We start from the raw sequence: 7090 nt of genomic DNA, 5'->3' as shown, positions 1-7090 counted from the left end.
AAGATACATAAATCATATAAGGCAGCTATTCTCAACCACTGGTCCGCAGCCCACCTGTAGGCCACAGAGGGCCACTGAGTAGGCCTCAGATGCTTCAAATGCTAAAAATGTAATGGAAAAGAAGGCCAAAAAATGTAGAAATAGCTTGACAGTGTGATGCTGCGTGATTTTTACATGTTAATAAAAAGCAAAAAGTGTTGCACATCAAAACAAAGTCACAAAAAATGTTGCAAAATACATACAGTGACAAAAAAGTCACAAAAACTTGTAAATTAAGTCATAAAAACTTGCAAATGTTGCAAGTAAAGTCACATAAAACTTGTAAACAATCAGAGCTGGACCAGTAGTTACAAAATGTTGAGAACTCTGGATATAAGGTGTGGTAGTCTTCAGATTCAATTTTAAATGCTTCAATTTCATATTCAATTTTTAATGCTTCTTGTGTCCTGCTCTGTCTACTTTTAACATTTACTCTTCTTTCCTCATTCACAGTTGTGAAATGGCTGCCCCTGCCACAGTGAAGCTGAGAATCATTCTGGGAGAAAACAATTCCCAGAGATTGATCCTTCCAGATGGGATACCGGAGTCTGTCAGTGAACTTACGCAACACATAAAGAAGCAGTGTGGTGTAGAGGGGGAGTTCCGTCTTCAATTCGTGGATGCCGAGTTTGATAATGAATTCACCAATTTGACCTCAGTGTCTGATATTCAAGACAAAAGCACTATTAAGGTCATCTTTGATTCATTTGCCATGCCCTCTCCTGCCTTGACTTGTGGATCTGCCCCCTTGGCCCATTCATCTGTTGCCACCTCCCACTCTACAGATGACTCCTTGTCCCTTTCATCTTGTACCTCATGTGATACAGACATACTGTCTTCTCCTGAGTCCACCTCCTTAAGATCTTCTGCATGGCCCATGGTCTTCCAGGTGCCGAGGTTCTCTTACGATGCTGAACTACAGCTGGAAAGGGCCAATGCGGCTTTCAAAGAAACAGGAACTTTTCTTAACCCTGACACTAAACTTAAAGCTTCTATTCTTGATGGCTTAACTGAAACCATCATTCAGTACAAAGTCTACCCCTCTGACTGTGAGTTTGAGGAAGTAGCTGAAGCTCTTGTAACAGCACATCCATGTTTGAAAGAGCCAGGTTCTGTCACTGGATATGGCGGTTGGAAGACAAGCTTGAAGTATAAACTAGGTAACTACCGGACAAAGCTGAGGCGGCTTGGATGTCCAGAAGTTTCAGTGAATGCATTAACAAACAAACCTGATGGCAGATGCAGTCCTGCCTATGGTGTGAAGAAGCCAAAAAAAGCAGAAGTGAATTACTGCCCAGCTTATCCATCAGGTGAAACGAAGGAGACCCTGGAAATGTTAAGAGTGGCACTCCTCTCAGAAGTAAAGAAAAGAAACAATGAGGATAAGGTGGCAATGATGATGGACAAGACCTTTGCCCTCAGAAGGCATGAGGTAGTTCAAGATGCACCCATGATAGCCGATTTCAAAACAAGGTGGCCAGCACTCTTCTGTGTGCGTGAGGTAAGTGAAGCAACATCCTCTGTTTTGTTGGAGTATCTAGTATACAATGAATACTTAAAGACTGCACAGTTTGGACCACATGAAATAAAATGGCTCATGAAAAAATGATTGGCTGAAGACCAGCAACAGCACTCTGTATTTGTATGCAGGAAACTAATAGACTAATACATGGCTTATGCATTTGCATGAGTGAACTGCTGTATGAAATTTGATTTTTGTGTACCTTTGCTTTATTTCTTTGTATTCACAGGTGTGTGCAGAATTCAAAAGAATCACAACTGTCCATCTGCAGTATTAAGTTTTTTTCCCAGCTGGATGTTCTGTCTGCAAACCTGATGAAAACATATAGCAAGAAGGGTGGAATTATCGGGAGAAGGCTCAAGAAAATCATAGTAACCATGACCCAGGTATGATAACCATGTAAACATAACAGAAACTTTTCAACCAGGCAGTAGAGTTTTGTTCAAGTTTCTTTCAGTAAACGTATATGTAAACATCATATATGTAAACAATTATTAAAGTCCTTCTCTGTGAGGGGCATGTAGCCTTATGGTGTTTTTTTTTTTCTCAGAAAGTCCATCTTCAGTAGGTTTTCATGGGAAAAAGTCATTATCTGGTTCAAGGATAACTTAGGGATTTTTGAACCTGGGCTGTATTTAGGATTGGCCGGCAGTGCAACTGAATGATAGGAACCAAAATCAGGCCGATCGGTGCTGTATTCACTAAGTTTAATTTTTGCTTGAAAGATAAAATAAGTTTGAACGGGGATGTGCGGGCAATTTCTGTTTGTGTTAGAAGTATGCCACTAAAAGTGTATGTTCTGGAAGAACAAGAGAAACTTGGTGGCAGCCGCAGCTCCACACATTCACCCCTAACACAGACTTGTAACAGGATGTGAACAGGGGCACAAAGCGACATCACATAAATAAAGTGGTACAGGTTGTCTCTGTGACACTTATTATAACAATCAGAGCCTGTTAGTAGCAAAACAAGCAATTTTTTTGGCATACTTTTTACACAACCAGAAATTGCACATCCCCGTTCAGACTTACTTCAGCTTTCAAGCAAAACTTAAACTTAGTGAATACAGCGCCGATTGGCCTTATTTTGGTTCCTATCATTCAGTTGCACTGCTGGCCAATCCCAAATACAGCCCAGGTTCAAAAATCCTGAAGGTATACTTTAAAATAGCAAATCTTCTACCAAAAATGGCTTTCAGTATACTTTTCAGTTAAATAAATATTATTTTTCATTTGATGTGCGAAACCCATTCTACTGGTTTATTTAAATTGTGTTTCAAATGTATGCGTGTCTGTTTTTATTCTCTGATCTGCAGAACGATGGGATTGATGCCAGACGAGAATGCATCCTTAAGGGACTGTGTGTCTACCTTAACGAAGATCCAGAAAAGCTGGTGAAAGAATACAAGGTATAGTAATTTACCTTTATCTTTAGTAAGGAAATTATCACTTTAAGAATCAATAGGGATTCCTTGTGGGTTATCAGCTTTAAAATTTGTAAGAGATAGGCTTTTAAAGACCTAGGAAATGTAATATCAGGTGGTCATAAATTGTTTTGATGATTTGATATGTACTAATTTCATCTGTTTTACAGTAAAGTTTCAAAATAAATTTCATGAGAAGGGATGTAATGAACACCAGTTAAAAAAATCTCTTTTTATTTGTTTTGTCACAGGCGGATGATGAAAACAGTCAGGCAGCCATGGCAGAGACCGTCTACGGCATCTATGTCATTCGACACAACAGTCCAGAGCCCAGTGATGCCCCAGAGGATGTTGGAATCATTCTGGAGGGGGTGACAGTCCTCAGTGAGTAGCAGAATCAGGGCTCGTGACTGCGACTGAATTACGGTCGCATGCGCCTGAAAATTTCGGTAGTGCGACTGTTTTTGAGGTTACGATCGCACGGTGCGCCAATAAAAAAATGAGCGAAAATTAATACGTGCGCCTAGAATAATGGCTGCAGAAGTAACTCATCAGCTGAAAATAAACAAGCTCCACGCCCCGCTGACTGAAGCGGAAAATCTAGTCCCCGCCCCCTCGCGTGCGCAGGCGGCATAAACAAAGGGATCAAATAACTCCACCGACGTTTGAAACAATCTCCTGACTTCAGGCGTGGTGTAGACCACAGTGACTAGGGTAGGTTTACACGGCAACACTCCGCAAAGATTTCTCCTTTGCGTTATAAAATCATTCCACGTTAAGACGAAGCCGCTATGATAATGATCTGCGTTAACATGAGTCCGCGAGGACGGCTGAATACGCTGTAGTGGCCATGCCAGACCAGTAGCTGGCGATGTAGAGCTGTAGTGAAACAGTGGCGGTAAAACAGGCGCCTGCGCACAAACAATTTCCGGTTTAGACAGCCTTTAAATGAGGAGAAGAAGAAGAGGCGGACAACACTATTTACAAACAACAATGGCGAGTGGTCGTACAAAGACGCAGGACTTCTGTGTCTGGACAGACGAGCTGAGCACAGTTAGCAGCACGTATGTTGTTCTGAAACCGGCCATTGTTGTTGTGGTTGTTCCTTCTTTTTCTGCAGCTTTATTGTGTCATAGAGGCTGGCAAACCAGCTTGGAGGCGCATTACCGCCAACAACTGGCCTGGAGTGGGTTAACTGGCGGTTCTTGGCTGCGCGCGCATGCGGTGACGTCATATTTTACCCCGGAACGCTCCGACTCGCGTTAACACGGAGCTGAAATGCGGAGCGTATCGATAACGTTCCACCCTGGACCCTGGTATCAAAAGTTTCCGGATTCAGGCACTCTAGGCACCGTTTCCATGGTAACAGAAGGCTAATCCACCATGAAATCTTCCCGGAGTCGACTGAAGCCGACGCCGTGTAAACGGCCCCTAAGGGCCTTTAGGCCATGAAATAAAAAAGTTGGTTGTTGCAAATAATGGTGTGATTCGTCTTTCTTCTCCAAGAACCAACTAAAGTATATACCACACATTGACAATTGTTTTGCACCTGTGTCAATGTAAGCTTTTTCTGTCATACTCTATTCAAATACTTTATTCTAGGTTGTTAACATTGCTTAAATACATATAGGAATATTACTTGGTATGGCCAAGAGTTTTGCTTGTTCTCCAAATTTTTTATATAATAGTGGTGCGCCTAGATTTTAGCCTGTGCTCCTAACTTTTTAGGGTTAGGAGCACAGTGCTCCTAGGTCAAAAAGTTAATTTTAAGCCCTGAGAATGTACCTTTTGCATTGGCCATCCTGCTTGCCTTTGTGTATTCTCTGAACCTGAGTTACCCCCCAGAACTAAAATATACATTTGAAACTCTGCAGAAAATAATCCTTAAGCTTGATGGGAACAGCCTATCTGCAAAAGTTCAGGCCCTTAAAACAGCTCTTTCCCGTTGAGAAGTTTTGCTCACCTGAGGGAAAGCCCTTTTGGTTTCCTTTCTTTTGTTGAGGTGTTCTAAGTTCACTAGCAAAGTAAACTTTAAAACTTTAAACATTTAAAACAATGTGAACCTGTTGCCTGTTTTTGTTTTGTTTTTTTGTACCACACACTTTTCGATCCACCAGTTAAAGACCGCTGATTTAGGGGGAACAGTGCTGAATTTTTGTTTTCTTAATTGTTTCAGAAGTGATGCATTTCATTTGCTGTTTGCAAGTGTAAAATACTGTTTTAAACTCAGTTTGTAGCAGGTTGTAAATGCAAATAAGCATTGTATTCAGTTTTTCATTAAAAGTGTGCAACTGTACTGCCTTTACAATTTAAAAATAGTTTATGACATCTCTTTGTCTTGTGGTATGTTTACACACTTGTGACCAAGTAGACTGTAGACATTGTGGAAGTATCCTTTTTGAGTATAAATTCAAATGTAGTACTTAGAATTGCCTTAATTATATCATGGAAAGAATTTCCACATGATTAAATGTCTTTCTTTAAACATTAAGCAATTTTGTTGGGCCAACTCGATAAACTGAAGTTGGAGCAACTTAAGACGCAACAGTTGGATCAACGTTATTAAATTGTTAACCCAACCTGAGTAAATTAAGTTGGATCCAGCCCTTGCAAATGAGTTGAATGGGCCTAGGTAAATCAAGTTAAACCAACCTAGGTACCTGTAGTTGGACCAAATGAAATGTTTAATGTGCAATGTAAAAAATTTAATCATGTGGAAATTCTTTCCATGTTTTTTTTAAGTTCATCCAAAGAGTACATTTTTTGAGTGCAGGGTGGGGAAGCAAAATGTACAATATTTTGAGGCAGGGATTGAAAGACAGTGTATGACCAATTAGTTTATCGAAAGTCATGAGAATTTATTTTCCACAAGAAAATGTCCATAATAGAAAATGTTTTTATTCTATGTGTCCTCCTTCTTTCTCAATAACTGCCTTCACACGCTTCCTGAAACTTGCACAAGTGTTCCTCAAATATTGGGGTGACAACTTCTCCCATTCTTCTTTAATAGTATCTTCCAGACTTTCTGGTAATAGTTTTGCTCATAGTCATTCTCTTCTTTCCATTATAAACAGTCTTTATGGACACTCCAACTATTTCTGAAATCTCCTTTGGTGTGACGAGTGCATTCAGCAAATCACACACTCTTTGACGTTTGCTTTCCTGATTACTCATATGGGCCAAAGTTTGTGAAAAGGTATGGATAATAGTGTTAGGTATGATTATGACATCAGTATATGTTTGGGTTCAAAACAACTGACGTAGTGTCTGCTGAGAAAAAACAACTAAATGTTCATTGTACATTTTGCTTCCACACCCTGTAAATATACAAAAATTGCCTGCAAAATGTAATATATTGAGGATAATAATATAATAAATGGTGATAAATCACTTAAGAAAGGTTAAAAAGAGAAAAAAAAAAGTGTATCAAAGCATCTCTGCCCTTGATTCTACATTCTCCATGACGCTTAAGCAATGTTCTACAGATTAGTTTAAGCCCTTCTCTTTTTAAACCGGCAGAGAATAGAAACACCTGAACATTTGTTTTATGTAGGCATCAGAACATATTCCCTAAATCTGATCCAAAGTGGATTTGATTAGAATCACCTCACCCACTTTTCAGTCCCTTTGTCCTTAAGTGCACAGGTCTTATGGTAAATCCATGGGTAAATCCACAGGTAAATCCTGGGCTCACCGCTGTGGGGGTGGAGGTTTAAGCTGTTGATACACAAACATTTACGTCCTGACACTTGTTTGTAAACCGTTTTCACTGCTTAACTTATCCAAAGTGTCAGGTGTGTATGTAGGTCTGATATTACAATGAAAAGAGGTGATGACACACACTTTCAGTTGCTGAAAGGTGTGCAGGATCCAAAAAAAAAAAAAAAAGCAGTGGATAAAAGAATTACATGAAGTCTGCACAACGTGTAAGCTCCCAAAAAATATTTATTCACCACAGTAATGACGTTTGGAGCCACAAGCCTTCATCTGACATGGGACAGGTCATGACACACAGCTGTTTCCATAGAATACTAACTGCGATATCACATGACAGGTAATGCAAGTTATCTCATGTTATCAGTAACTTTTAAATAAGTTGAAGTGTG

Source organism: Sphaeramia orbicularis, chromosome 3 (genome assembly GCF_902148855.1).
Source record: "Sphaeramia orbicularis chromosome 3, fSphaOr1.1, whole genome shotgun sequence".
NCBI classification, from domain to species: domain Eukaryota; kingdom Metazoa; phylum Chordata; class Actinopteri; order Kurtiformes; family Apogonidae; genus Sphaeramia; species Sphaeramia orbicularis.
This window is presented reverse-complemented; position numbering follows the sequence as displayed.